The sequence below is a fragment of the Mustela nigripes genome, chromosome X (assembly GCF_022355385.1).
Source record: "Mustela nigripes isolate SB6536 chromosome X, MUSNIG.SB6536, whole genome shotgun sequence".
Taxonomy (NCBI): Eukaryota; Metazoa; Chordata; class Mammalia; order Carnivora; family Mustelidae; genus Mustela; species Mustela nigripes.
Window position 1 is genome coordinate 95168386 of NC_081575.1, and position 16163 is coordinate 95184548.

Consider the following 16163-nt stretch of genomic DNA (forward strand, 5'->3'; position numbering starts at 1 on the left):
GAGTCTATTTTCGTGTGTGGTGTAAGGAAATGGTCCAATTTCATTTTTCTGCATGTGGCTGTCCAATTTTCCCAGCACCATTTATTGAAGAGGCTGTCTTTTTTCCATTGGACATTCTTTCCTGCTTTGTCGAAGATTAGTTGACCATAGATTTGAGGGTCTATTTCTGGGCTCTCTATTCTGTTCCATTGATCTATGTGTCTGTTTTTGTGCCAGTACCATGCTGTCTTGATGATGACAGCTTTGTAATAGAGCTTGAAGTCCGGAATTGTGATGCCACCAACGTTGGCTTTCTTTTTCAATATCCCTTTGGCTATTCGAGGTCTTTTCTGGTTCCATATAAATTTTAGAATTATTTGTTCCATTTCTTTGAAAAAGATGGATGGTACTTTGATAGGAATTGCATTAAATGTGTAGATTGCTTTAGGTAGCATAGACATTTTCACAATATTTATTCTTCCAATCCAGGAGCATGGAACATTTTTCCATTTCTTTGTGTCTTCCTCAATTTCTTTCATGAGTACTTTATAGTTTTCTGAGTATAGATTCTGTGTCTCTTTGGTTAGGTTTATTCCTAGGTATCTTATGGTTTTGGATGCAATTGTAAATGGGATTGACTCCTTAATATCTCTTTCTTCTGTCTTGCTGTTGGTGTAGAGAAATGCAACTGATTTCTGTGCATTGATTTTATATCCTGACACTTTACTGAATTCCTGTATAAGTTCTAGCAGTTTTGGAGTGCAGTCTTTTGGGTTTTCCACATATAGTATCATATCATCTGCGAAGAGTGATAATTTGACTTCTTCTTTGCCGATTTGGATGCCTTTAATTTCCTTTTGTTGTCTGATTGCTGAGGCTAGGACCTCTAGTACGATGTTGAATAGCAGTGGTGATAATGGACATCCCTGCCGTGTTCCTGACCTTAGCGGAAAAGTTTTCAGTTTTTCTCCATTGAGAATGATATTTGCGGTGGGTTTTTCATAGATGGCTTTGATGATATTGAGGTATGTGCCCTCTATCCCTACACTTTGAAGAGTTTTGATCAGGAAGGGATGTTGTACTTTGTCAAATGCTTTTTCAGCATCTATTGAGAGTATCATATGGTTCTTGTTCTTACTTTTATTGATGTGTTGTATCACATTGACTGATTTGCGGATGTTGAACCAACCTTGCAGCCCTGGAATAAATCCCACTTGGTCGTGGTGAATAATCTTTTTAATGTACTGTTGAATCCTATTGGCTAGTATTTTGTTGAGTATTTTCGCATCTGTGTTCATCAAGGATATCGGTCTATAGCTCTCTTTTTTGGTGGGATCCTTGTCTGGTTTTGGGATCAAGGTGATGCTGGCCTCATAAAATGAGTTTGGAAGTTTTCCTTCCATTTCTATTTTTTGGAACAGTTTCAGGAGAATAGGAATTAGTTCTTCTTTAAATGTTTGGTACAGTTCCCCCGGGAAGCCGTCTGGCCCTGGGCTTTTGTTTGTTTGGAGATTTTTAATGACTGTTTCAATCTCCTTACTGGTTATGGGTCTGTTCAGGCTTTCTATTTCTTCCTGGATCAGTTGTGGTAGTTTATATGTTTCTAGGAATGCATCCATTTCTTCCAGATTGTCAAATTTATTGCCGTAGAGTTGCTCATAGTATGTTCTTATAATAGTTTGTATTTCTTTGGTGTTAGTTGTGATCTCTCCTCTTTCATTCATGATTTTATTTATTTGGGTCCTTTCTCTTTTCTTTTTGATAAGTCGGGCCAGGGGTTTATCAATTTTATTAATTCTTTCAAAGAACCAGCTCCTAGTTTCGTTGATTTGTTCTATTGTTTTTTTGGTTTCTATTTCATTGATTTCTGCTCTGATCTTTATGATTTCTCTTCTCCTGCTGGGCTTAGGGTTTCTTTCTTGTTCTTTCTCCAGCTCCTTTAGGTGTAGGGTTAGGTTGTGTACCTGAGACCTTTCTTGTTTCTTGAGAAAGGCTTGTACCGCTATATATTTTCCTCTCAGGACTGCCTTTGTTGTGTCCCACAGATTTTGAACCGTTGTGTTTTCATTATCATTTGTTTCCATGATTTTTTTCAATTCTTCTTTAATTTCCCGGTTGACCCATTCATTCTTTAGAAGGATACTGTTTAGTCTCCATGTATTTGGGTTCTTTCCAAACTTCCTTTTGTGGTTGAGTTCTAGCTTTAGAGCATTGTGGTCTGAAAATATGCAGGGAATGATCCCAATCTTTTGATACCGGTTGAGTCCTGATTTAGGACCGAGGATGTGATCTATTCTGGAGAATGTTCCATGTGCACTAGAGAAGAATGTGTATTCTGTTGCTTTGGGATGAAATATTCTGAATATATCAGAAAAAATGTTTAAGACAGGATTTTATACATCAGTTAGATAACATTATTTCTTCTTGCTTTGATTCACCCTTCAAATAGTATAAATAGTTACACTGAAGGCATGTGAATTTCTGTGAATCTAAGCACAATTAAATGTATTTATAAACCTACATTATTAAATTTTTAAATTTACTTTTAAAAACTGGTATGCGGAGGACTGTAGGGGAAGGGAGGGAAAACTGAATGGGAAGTCATCAGAGAGGGAGAGAAACCATGAGAAACACTGAACCGTAGGAAAACTATAACAAACAAACTGAGGGTTGCTGGAGGGATGGGGTGACTGGGTGATGGGCATTAAGGAGGGCACATGATGTGATGAGCACTGGGTGTTATATGAAGCTGATAAATTATTGAACACTACATCTGAAACTAATGATGTCCTATGAGCAGGCTAATTGAATATAAATAAAAAATGAAATAAAATAAAAACCATTGTGCTAAAAATACAATTCATAAGAATGCTAACAAATTCATATACATAACTGGTATTAATGTAAAAAATGGGGGCACCTGGGTGGCTCAGTAGGTTAAGTGTCTACCTTTCAGCTCAGGTTCTGGTCCTGGGGTCCTGGGATGGAGCCCCACGTTGGGTTCCCTGCTCAGCAGGGATTCTGCTTCTCTCCCTCTGCCTCTCCCCCACTCATGCTCTCTCTTTTGCTTTCTCTCTTTTTCAAGTAAATAAGTAAAATCTTTAAAAAAAATATAGCTTTCTAGTAAATGCAAGGATAAACATGCATTAACAGATTGATTTACATATTGGAAATTGTTGGTTATTAATTTAAACTAGAAAAGTGTAAAGGAATGTGAACTATAAAAATGTATAAAGGAAATAAAATAATATTTTTCATATACATTCGAAAGCAGGCTATCAAAGAGATATTTGTACACCCATGTTCATTGTAGCACTATTCAACGTAGTCAAGAGGTGGAACCAAACTGAATGTCCACTGATAGATGAATCTATAAAGAAAATGTGTACACATGCAGTGAAATATTAAGTCTTAAAAAAGAAAGGAAATCTTGTCATATATCACCATATGGATGAAACCTGAGGATAAGTCAGTCACAGAAAGACGAGTACCACATGAAAACATTTCTTTGATGCTTCTAAGATTTTCAGCTGGGAACAGAATACAGAATGTGCTTTCCAGAGACTGAGGAGAAGGAGAGGTGGCAGTTTCTTGTTTGGTTGGTGTAGAGTGTCAGTCATATAGAATGGGAGGGCTTTGAGAATCTGTTGCAACAACAGTGTGCATGGGGTTAATGTGCACTTACTGCAGTGCACACTTGGAAACTGGTAGGGAAGTAAATTGTTTCTTTGCCAAAATTTAAAAAAAGGTAGAATAAAATAATGTTATTTGATGTTATGCACAGACTCTTTCTACTGGATATCTCTGCAGTGTGGGTTGTGACCAGGGTAGTTGGCAGTGATTTATATTTTTACTTTTTCCTTCACATATTTCTGGACATTTAGATATTCTTGGAGAAAGATTTTCTTTAGAATAAAAAATTCAGACAAAAAATACAAAAAAAGAAATGTGCAAGTTTCTTGTATAGATAAAAACAAAGCTAAGGCATTTACAGATAACTAGCTAGAAACCTTTTCTTTGATTCCAAGTAGCTAAATGAATATACATTGCTCTTACCATTTAATGAAAATTATAAAGGAAGAAAACTGGGTCCTAATACAAGATAAAAAAGTGTTTTCAAATCAAGTGTTGTAAAAGGCAGTATTAAAGAAATACTTTTATCTGAACTAAGCTGAAGATGAAAAGAAAATAATTAAAATGGGACTTCCCCCAAGAATATTAATGTAGAATATGAAGTTCAACCATGTGGGTCCTGAAGAATTAGATGCTGGCTGCTTTAGTTTACATGCCATTCCAAGTGAGCAGATGCAATTATTTAATGCTAATTTTTAATCTTAATACCATAACATAGGAAATTGGGAAAGGGGGGGGGGGTGGGAATCCTAGAGTTACTTAAGAACTATCTCAAAGAGAAATAGTTAATTGAAGTTAAAGATGATGGCAGAACACATAGTCATTTAGCAACTACTCTATAGAGGTTCTAAGCTTAATCAGAAAAATGAAGAGTTCAGATCAGGGAACAAGGTTGAGAAAGAATGAGGTAGATTAATAATCATGATAATAATAGCTAGCATTTCATGAGCATTGACTCAAACTCCTCATTGTCTTATATAATACTAAACACAACTCATCTACCCCATTCACAGATGAAGAAATTGAGGGCTAAGGAGTTAGTGTAACTTCTCTAAATTTGTTTATCTAGGTAATACTGGAGCAGGATTTGAACCCAAGGTGCTTGGTTATTGGAGTCATACCTACATGGCTTTGTATCTTTTCTTTATCAGAGCATCATTGTATACATGTAGACAAATGTAGACAAATTGTTTAACTGCTCTATACCTTATTTTTCTTATCTGTCAAATGGGAATAAAAATACAACCCAGGTACAATGTCATTGTGAGGAATCAATAGGATAATATATGTGACAGGCACACAGAAGGTATTTAGTAAGCAGTGACTTATTCATATTTCTTGCTGAGGTCAAACAAGAATAATAGCTTAAAAGAGTCTCCAAGAACTTTTGCCACAAACTCAAAAGGCATTCCTGAGGCAACAATTAAATCTAACAGTTTCTTAGGGGATGGGTTAACTGGGTGATGGACATTAAGGAGGGCATTTGATGTAATGAGCACTGGGTGTTATATGCAACTGAGGAATCACTAAATTCTACCTCTGAAACTAATAATACAACATATGTGAATAAAAAAAATCCCTTGAAAACACTGAAAGCTTAAGATAAGTTCATTTAAAAAATAAAATCCAAAAGATATAAATTAATGTCAAATTAATATGTCAAAAATTAATGGAAAATACCTAGATAATTTAAAATCCTTCCTAAGTATATATCATAAATTTACATACAGGTTTTTGTACATTTGTTTTAGCTATTACAAATGATCCCATTTTTTATAAAAAAAAATTACTGAATAAAACTTGTAAACTTCTATTATTTTCTTTTTCTTAAGATATTATTTATTTATTTGACAGAGAGAGAGAGAGAGATCACAAGTAGGCAGAGAGGCAGACAAAGAGAGAGGGGTAAGCAGGCTCCCTGGTGAGCAGAGAGACCGATGCAGGGCTCGATCCCAGGACCCTGAGATCATGACCTAGGCCGAAGACAGAGGCTTAACCCATTGAGCCACCCAGGTGCTCCAAAACTGCTATTATTTTCTAAGGTACATTCTTTAAATGGAGATTGAGGTTCCTGGCATTGCCATATGATAATCCTTTTGGTCGGAATGAATTAAACTAATAAATAAGAGTCATTCACGTAAATACAGTTTGCTGGGATCTTTCTTGAAAAATGAGCTGCATACCTAAAGTGAGTGAAAATAATTGACATTTGGAACTTATGTGCACAGTTTAGGGATCTAGAACCTCTTAGCTAGTGTAGAATGTCTCCACAAAGAGATCAGGGAGACTTTTGTCTTTTTATATCTCATGTAAGGTAAAAAGAACTGTCACTGTATTTAATCCTGAACCCATGCTTTCTACCTCAGAAAATAAATAAATGTAAAAAAATGGGTTAGAGTGTTCCCACCCTTTGGTGTATTATTTCCTCTCTTTTCTCTACAGAAAGTTGTCTATGGTTCCAGAGCATTTCATCAGTGACACCTGGTCATTCAGTAAGGTAAGGAACTCTGAAGATCAAAATTGTTGTAACTACTATATATTCTCACTTTCAGGTAGAGACATTTAATGGAGTACAGATATTGGTACTGGATACTGAATTGGAATTGGATATTGCTTTTCATGCACCAGATTCAGGATAAAGGCTATAAAGGCCTTTAATTGCTCTTGGCATCCTGAAATGTCTACCTCTTTATGACTAGAAAGAATCAAAGTATGGACTGGCAAAATAAAAAACAAACAAACAAAAAAAACCCTAAGCCCTGAAAATACTCACTGTTTCTATCAGTGTGCAAGGAAGAGAGATGAATGAAACATAAATCCCAGTGGACTTCATTTTAATAGATTGTGGAATTCATGTTACTGCTGCATTGGACAAAGAAATAATCTAGTAGATAAGAAAGAAAACAAAATGGATTGGAAAGCTCTTATATCAGAATAAGATAAGAAAATATTTAGTATAGTTAGTGTGAAATGAACATATAGGGAGCTACATGGTTTCTGGCCAGACAAGTATTCATATGAAACAACATGGTGAGCACCACGAGCACATAATATATTCCCATCACTAGATTGGCTCAAATGAAATAGACTTTTTGTATATAGTTTTCTAGGGCTGTGTAATGAAGTGTCACAAACCGGATGGCTTAAGCAGAGATTTTTTTTTCTCTCACTGGAGACTAGAAGTCTGAGATCAGGATACCAGTAGGGCTATTTTCATCTGAGGACCGTGCAGAAGAATCTCTTCCATCTTTCTTCCCTAGTTTTCTTAAAATCTTTGGTGTTCCTTGGCTTGTAAAAACATCACCCAGATCTCTGTCTTCATTTTGTTCTCCCTGTGTGTTTGTCTGCTATTCAGATTTCCCCTTTTTATAAGGACATCAGTCATACTGGATTAGAGCTCACTCTAATAACCTCATTTTAATTGGTTACTTCTGTAAAGGTCCTACCTCAAACATTAAGTCACATTACGAGGTATTGCGCGTTAGGACTGCAACATATCCTTTTTGGGGCAAGGGGGCAAACAATTCAACTTATAACACTTTGGGACCTAGCTAGTACTATTTCTAAGGGAAATTGAAAATCAGTCTGGTCTACAACATTCAATTTTTCAAAAAGCATAGGTAGCTTTAGAAATGACTAAGAGAGAATTGAACAGTTTAGAGGCATTGACAAGGCACATTGGAAGTTAATCCTTAATCAAGAACTTTATCCTATAATACCAAAGAAAATACTCTTTCAATGGTTAAGTTGGAAAAAGCTCTGAAATTAGATCTCAACTGAGGTTTTGTTACATGTTCCTGGGATTTTAGGATTGTCTTGGCCCTTTACATTATTACAAGATCTTTATATCAAACTTTATTTCAGAAGGTTAAAATAACATGTTTAAACTACCATCTAGGAAATTTATAGTCAAGAGAGTTGAGATTTGGGGATAGTTATCATAAGGTAGGAATATGGATTCTTTTCCCTCCCCTTTTGTCTTAAAATGTTCTGCTACAAGCTGAGCAACTTATGAGTCAAAAAGGATGAACAACTTTTTTTTTCTTTAATGTGGTTTCCCTGCTGAAGAATTCGAAGAAGCCAACCAAAAAATATTTCCACTGGATAAATGATGAAAAGCTGAACAATATAAATAAATAGATAAATTAAACCAGATATAGCCAGGTGTAACTAGTGGAGCCTTTAAACAGTTCTATGACTTCATGATGTCTGCTTTTTTTTTTTTTTTTCCCTATTGAGGTATAATTGAAATACATTGTATTAGTTTCAGTTATACAACACGATTTAATATTTGCATGTATTCTGAAATGATCACCACAATAAGTCTAGTTAACATCCATCACTATATGTGGTTATAGAACTTTTTTCTTTTCATGAGAACATTTAATATCTACTCTCTTAGAGATTTCAAATAAGCAATACAGTGTTATTAACCATAGTCACCATGCTGTATATTACATTCCCATGACTTATTTTATAACTGGAAGTTTGTACCTTTTGATTGCCTCATCCATTTGGTCCATTCCATACCCCCCACCTCCAGCAACCATCAATCTGTTTTCTGTATCAATGAGTATGTTATTTTTAGAGTCCACGTATACATGAGATCATACTGTCTGATCTCTTTTTCTCTTTGACGTATCTTACTCAACATAATGCCCCCTAGATCCATCCATGCTGTTGCAAATGGCAGATTTCCTCTCTTTTTCATGGATGAATAGTATTCTGTGGTATATATGTACCACATTTTCTTTGTCCATTCATCCATTGATGGACACTTAGGTTGTTTCCATATGTTGGCTATTGTAATTAATGCTACAAGGAACATAGGGTGCAAATACGTTTTTAAATTAAGTGTTTTTGTTTTCCTTGGGTAAACACCCAGAAGTGGAATTGCTGGATTATATGGTAGTTCTACTTTTAACTTTTCGAGGAATCTCCATACTGTTTTCTACAATGGCTGCACCAACTTATGTTACCACCAACAAAGCAACAGTGGATGTTTCTTCACATCCTTGCCAATACTTATCTATTGTCTTTTTTATTTTAAATAAAGCCATTCTAAGAGCTATGAAATAATAACTCATTGTGGTTTCGATCCATTTCCCTGATGATCAGTGATATTGAGCATCTTTTCATGTGTCTGTTGGCCATCTGTATGTCCTCTTTGAAAAAAAATGTCCATTCAGGGCCTCTGTCCATTTTTTAAATAGATTATTTATTCTGCTATTGAGTTGTATGAATTCTGTATATATTTTGATATTAACACCTTATCAGATACACGATTTGCAACTATCTTCTCCTATTCAGTAGCATGCCTTCTCATTTTGTTAATGGTTTCCTTTGCATTGCAAAGCTTTTTAGTTTGATGTAGTCTAACCTGCTTAGTTTAGCTATTGTTGCCTTTGCTTTTGGGGTCAAATTAAAAAATTATAACCAAGGCTGATGTGAAAGAGCTTACCACCTATTTTTCTTCTAGGAGTTTTATGGTTTGAAGTCTTACATTTAAGACTTTAATCCATTTTTAGTTAGTTTTTGTGTATGGGGTAAGATAGCAGTCCAGTGTCATTCTTCTGTATGTGGCTGTCCAGCTTTTCCAGCACTGCTTATTGGAGACTCTCCTTTACGCATTATATATTTTTGACTTCTTTGTCATAAATTAGTTGACGATATAAGCATGGGTTCATTTCTAGTCTTTTGATTCTTTTCCACTGTTGTATCTCCATCTTGAGATACATTCTTTCTACACCCACTTTGTTGAGTTTTTATCATAAATGGATAATAACCCAGCAGGTGCAATGAAGGATTTCCTATACTAGCTAAGGTAATTGACCTTGATAACCATTAGAACCAAAGTTTACTTATACACAATGGGGGCAAAGAGTATTATATCTGCTGTCTTGGGATCCACTGAAACATCTCTTAGCATTCCCTCTTTTTAAGCGGGATAGGGTGTCCTTCTACAAGATCAAAACTGCAACCCTATGGCTTCCATCATGCTATAGATCTCTCAGAGCTCCAAGATATCCTTTCTTCTGGATTTTCTAAGCCAGTATTTAATTTTTCCTTCTCTTTCATAACCATGTTTATTAAGTGAATTGTGAGTCTACACTTCAACTCACTGCTTGCATTGTTTATAGTTTCTTATGGAAATACTGAAGTCTCAAAATTTTATTTTTTTAAAATATTTTATATATTTATTTGTTAGAGATAGATAAAGAGAATGAGCATGAGCAGGGGGAGTGGCAGGCAGGGGAGAATCAGGTTTCCTGCTGAGCGAGGAGCCTGATGTGGGACTATCCCAGGACCCTGGAATCATGACCTGAGCTTTAGGCAGACACTTAACTAACTGAGCCACCCAGGTGTCCCTTGAAGTATTGAAATTTAAGCAGCATTTGACACCAATTACCAATCTCTTCTTCCTGAAATATTCTTTCTTGGGTTTTCCTAACATCACAGTCTTCTGGATTATTCCTTTTTTTGCCCAGTACCCAGCACATTACAGGCATACCATAAAATAGTAAATAAATTAATAGATTATGCCATTTGTTTCTTAATGATGCAACAATTTACATGTTTTTTCCTAGTTTTTTTTTTGGTCCATATAAAGCATTATTCATCTATATGAATATAACTATATTCTAGTTATCAGAATCCTTGTTGACATCCTTATGGATAAGATGCAGAAAAATTCCAGTGATTCCATGGTGATGTCTAAAAGATGCATAGATGCATACATTTGGTTGCAAGAATTTATCCATATCGAATTTCTAACTAAGTCACTGCCCCGTGTATTTCTACGTGATCTAATGCTTCTGATATATGTTTAAAATCAATAGGACATTCATCCTGCATTTTCTTACAATTTTCTGAGTTATAGACTTAATATCTGTAACAGCATTAATCATAAAGAAGGTAATATTTGAATGGGATACAGCAAACTGAAAATATCATTTTTAAAAGTCTGTATATACATAAACATGGAAACATAATATACATTTAAGTACCATTTATAATATCACAGTTAACCTCTTCTCATTCTTTCAAACACAGAATTTTATCTTCTGTAGAAAATTGTATAAACCCCACAGAGACTATAAATTGAGTACAATGAACTGAATTTTCTGAGGAACTGTTAAGATCCTTTCATGTTAATAGCAAAGCAGCAACTGAAAATGGCTCTCTACCAGCACAGATTGTGGTGTTCCACTTCTCCTCTGTTCTACAAACAATACATTAACAACCATTTGCTATAAAAGACCTAAACATATTTTTAAAACAATGGCCTGGAAACTTTGGAAGGAACACCATGGGAAGCCTCTAAGGCTACCATTAACAGTGAGATAATAGGCTACCAGCATCCGACAGCAACAAAAAGCAGCCCAGCATGTAACTTATGGTCTAATTTGATCATAGAGATGGAAGAGCATGCATTTATGAATCAGGTCCCAGAAAATGAAGGGATTATGGAAATACCATATTGATTCTGAGAGAAATTTGTGTTTTTACAAGATGTGTCTTTTTAGGTTAATGATAACTTAACCTTAATGGTAACTTAGTTATGAAATAACTAACTGTAGCACTAAATTAATGGGTCATTTACTTCAGATCAAGGTTCTGTTAATAAATCTGGATGAGGTGAAATTAATCCCTGAGAAGCCACAGGGATGCATCTCATTCAAGGATTGACTGAGAAGCAAATAAAATTAAATGCCGTAAACACCAATTTCAGACAGGCATGCCATTCAAGATATCAGTACAGGCAAGAAACCAAGAGGCCTTCAAAGTGGAATGAATCCAAGTCTAGAATATTTGACCTGGGAGATGTAACTTCATAATGGGCTTCTTCCAAGATGTTCGACGTGGTCTAACATAGCCAGAAAACTAAGTCAAAATCTGTTCAAAGGCTTTTCTCATAGATTTTCTATCCTTTTTAACCTATATTATGTCCTTTAGTAGCAAAAATCTTTTAAAGTCACTATATAGTTTAAATTTCCTTATCTCTATAATGTAAATCTAGATCTTTTCCTAATACACAAAAACACTTATTTGTCTTTAGAAGATAGAAGTGAGTTTAGTTAAGAATTTGGAAGACAACTTAAATTTTTGTGTTTATCCTAAGGATGATGGAATTAAGAATAATAGTAAGTAATGTTTACTAAACACTCACTTCATGCCAAGCATTATGCTGAGTTACACATATTGCCCTGTTCAATTTTAACATTATGAAATAGGTATAATTATTAGTCTGTTTTACAGATGAGGAAAGAAAGATTCATTAATGTTAAGTAACTTGCATAAGATGAGATAACCAGTGAGTGGTTTGGATCCTGGCTATTTGAATCCAGAACAGCTTTATTAGTTAAATATTCTTAATATACTTCATTACATAAGAAATATTTCACACACAAAAAAATTTAAAAAATCTACACTATATTTGTCTCTTCAAAATGTTTATTGGTCTTTGAATTAAATTATAAAGTTATTCATGTAAAAGTGTCAGTGGGGATTTTTTAAATCAATAAATTATTCTGGATTCATATGGCAGAGTAAGTGGGTACAAAAAGCTGCTGTTGAGGCGCCTGGGTAGTTCAGTCACCTGAGTGTCTGACTCTTGATTTTGGCTCAGGTCATAATCTCAGAGTTGTGAGATAAAGCCTCATGTCAGGCTTGGCACTGGGCAGGAAGCCTGCTGAAGATTCTATGTTTCATTCTCCCTCTGCCCCTACCTACCCACTCTAAAAAAAAAGCTGCTGTTATTTAGGGAAAGTAACAAGAATGAAGAAGACGTGCCCTTTAAAGAAACAAAACACACTATAATGCTAAAAAAATTACAATATTGTGTTAGGGCCAAAGAAATTGATGTCAATATAAATAAAACATATTGGAAAAAAAAAAGCAAAAAAAAATCTTACATGGGTGAGATTTAATATACATATTTATGTGAATATTTATATGCATATTTATTACATAGAGTAAGGGAAAACTGCTTTTACAAAAAGAATTCAGGTAAATGAAATGAAAATGAGAAAAAGAATCCAGTAAATGAAAGTCCACTTGGTGAAATGAAGTGCTCTACACAAATATAGAGGAACATAGTAATCAAGTCTTCAAAAAATTCAGAAAAGAAGGAAAGAAGGAAGCATAAATCAAACAATTCTCCCTACTCTGTTTATACTATTTCCAGACTGGCATTTTTAAAAAATGAGATATAACTGACATACAACATTATATTAATTTTAGGTGTACAATATATGATTCAGTGTTTACATATATTGCAAGATCATCACCACAACGAGTTTACCTAACCCCCTTCACCACACAGAGTTACAGAATTTTTCCCCTTGTAATGAGAACTTTTATGGCTGACTCTCTTAGGGAACTTTCAAAGATGCGATACAGTATTATTAACCATAGTCTCCACGCTGTACATTACATCCCTATGACTTATTTTATAAAAGACCAGCTCATTTTTAAGGGACTTGGAATTTGATTTTGAGATAATGATTCTCATAGAAAAGAATTATGTAGAGTTTTACCTTTAAAAAGCAAAAGGAGGGGGGCACCTGGGTGGCTCAGTGGGTTAAAGCCTCTGCCTTCCACTCAGGTCATGATCCCAGGGTCCTGGGTTGGAGCGCCACATCAGGCTCTCTGCTTAGCAGGGATCCTGCTTCCCTCTCTCTCTTTCTGCCTGCCTCTCTGCCTACTTGTAATCTCTGTAAAATAAATAAATAAAATCTTAAAAAAATAAAAGCAAAAGGAGGGGCACTTGGGTGTCTCAGTCAGTTAAGCCACTGCCTTCGGCTCAGGTCATGATCCCAGGGTCATGGGATCGAGCCCCACCTCGATCGAGCTTCCCCCCCTCTCTCTGCCTGCCTCTCTGCCTACTTGTAGTCTCTATCTCTGTGTCAAGTAAATAAAAACCTTTAAAAAATAAAAAATCAAAAGGCACAGAGTAGGTAAATATACATCAGGTAACCCAAATAGATTAATAGATTACTTCTGTTGATGGGATTGTTTTAAGGTAGTCCCTCTGGGTAATTGAATTGGCTTTCTGCTCAACCTCCTAATTTGCCACTGCACTCCTCATAATCCATTGAACACTGTGCTCCCCCAGGAAAAATTAGAACAAGGCTATTAGGGTCCCATATGAATGTGGTCTGGTAAAGGTATTTACACTGTCTTTCTCAACATTTGCGGGTTCCACAGGAATGATTTGGGTACATGTGGTTAATATGAAAGATTTCAAGAAGGTGTCCAAAAAGACAGAACTACCGGATCCCTGTCCTTACCTCAATAGAGTAACCCCATGAGAAGAAGGAAGGAAGGAAGGAGCATTATAAAGTTAAAATAATTACAGTATTGTGTCAGAGCCAAAGAAATTATTAGCAATGTAAATAAAACATAGTGAAATAAAAAATTAAGTGGGTGAGATTTTATATGCACATTTTAAAATATTCTTATGCATATTTACTACAAAGAGTGTGAGAAAATGCCTTTTACAAAGAGACTTAATTCAGTTATCCCAAAATTTTTGGAAAACAGTAAATATATTTCTCAGGAGAGAGTGCTTTTCCTTTTAGTCTGTGCTAACACCTTGCTGGCTCTTATCTTTTAAAAGGAGAATAACTCCTGGGGCTCCTGGGTGGCACAGCTGGTTAAACGTGGACTCTTGGTTTCATCTCAGGCTCACAATCTCAGAGTTGTAAGATGAATTTTTGCATTGAGAGACTCCCTCTCCCTCTGCTCCTCCCTCCACCTCTTTCTCTCAAATAAATAAATAAATCTTCAAAAAATTTTAAAAAGAGAACAAGCCTTTTCCTTCTTAACCTACAGTGGCATATGGTGTAAAAAAGAATAAAGCAAAGGAAGGGTTAATGTGGTATATTATAGAAAATAGAAGGAATTTGAGAGTTGTGTCTTCAGTGACTGAGGAGAAAGATGGTCACAAACAGAGAGTAATGATATCAGGGAGGTTAATGTAGAGAGAGCGAAGATTCTAGACTCTAGCAGAAAATTAGGTAATTAGGAATGGTGATAGTCAACAGGAAACTTCTATGGCAAGTAAAGATTGCTAATTGTCTGTGAAAACTTAAGACTAAGGTTGTATGTAATATTTCTATTACCCTGTGAGTAATTACTCTGGAATACCCAAGACATTCATGAAAACTGTTAACTCTGGTTTTGGTTGATCAGCGGCATTTTGTAGGAGGGAATAGGAGTAATATCAAGTATAGATCAGATGGGAGAATGATAGAGAGTGGGTGCTTCCAGTTGATGAAAATACAATGTTGGAAACATTGAATCTTGTTGGAATATTTGGAATCAAAGCCCAATTTTTTTGGTGCCAATTTTAAATACAGTTTTATTTAAGACATTGCGTTTTCCATTTAACAATACAGTGCTTATAAAGTGCAATGTTTATTTCCTTTCCCTGTGCACATATTCCATATTCAAGTATCAAGAATGCCCAGTTTTTTTTGCTATAGCAGCTCAACATTACAACTGCCATGGAATTTGCTACATATTTGGGTCCTTTGAATATTGTGTGTGGAACAATGCTCAATCTATTTATTCTCAGATTGGTTTAGTCAACCTCTTCAATGGTGGGCCCAGAGGAACCACCACCAGAGGGAGGAGCTCCACCACCAGAGAAGCCTCCAGGCATTCCTCCTGGCATGCCCCCTGCACTCTGGTACAGCTTGGTGATGATGGGGTTGCAGACTTTCTCCAACTCTTTCTGCTGGTGTTCAAATTCTTCCTTCTCTGCAGTCTGGTTCTTATCAAGCCAGTTGATGATTTCATTGCACTTGTCAAGAATCTTCTATTTGTCATCATCATTTATCTTGCCCTGAAGTTTTTCATCTTCAACAGTTGCTTTCATGTTGAATGCGTAAGACTCAAGTGAATTCTTGGAAGACACCTTGTCCCGCTGTTTCTCATCTTCAGCTTTGTACTTCTCAGCTTCCTGGACCATGCGCTCAATATCTTCCTTGCTCAAGTGGCCCTTGTCATTAGTGATGGTAATCTTGTTCTCTTTTCCTGTGCTCTTATCCACGGCAGAGACATTGATGATGCCATTAGCATCAATATCGAAAGTGACCTCAATCTGAGGGACACCACGAGGAGCAGGAGGTATGCCTGTGAGTTCAAACTTTCCAAGTAGATTGTTGTCTGTGGTCATGGCATGCTCACCTTCATACACCTGAATAAGCACACCAGGCTGATAGTCGGAGTAGGTGGTGAAGGTCTGTGTCTGTTTGGTAGGAATGGTAGTATTACGCTTGATAAGAACAGTCATGACTCCTTCAGCAGTTTCAATGCCAAGAGAAACTGGAGTGACATCCAACAGCAGCAAATCTTGAACATTTTCAGATTTGTCTCCAGAAAGGATGGCTGCCTGGACAGCTGCACCATAAGCAACAGCTTCATCAGGGTTGATGCTCTTATTCAGGTCTTTTCCATTGAATAAATCTTGGAGAAGTTTCTGAATCTTGGGGATATGGGTAGAACCACCCACCAGAACAATATCATGGATCTGAGACTTGTCT

At 35.9% G+C, this 16163-nt stretch overlaps 1 pseudogene; it reads right to left on the minus strand.

Moving 5' to 3' along the window:
• Positions 1 to 14954: 14954 nt before the first annotated feature.
• Positions 14955 to 16163, minus strand: part of LOC132007180 (heat shock cognate 71 kDa protein-like) — a 53000-nt pseudogene continuing 51791 nt past the window's right edge.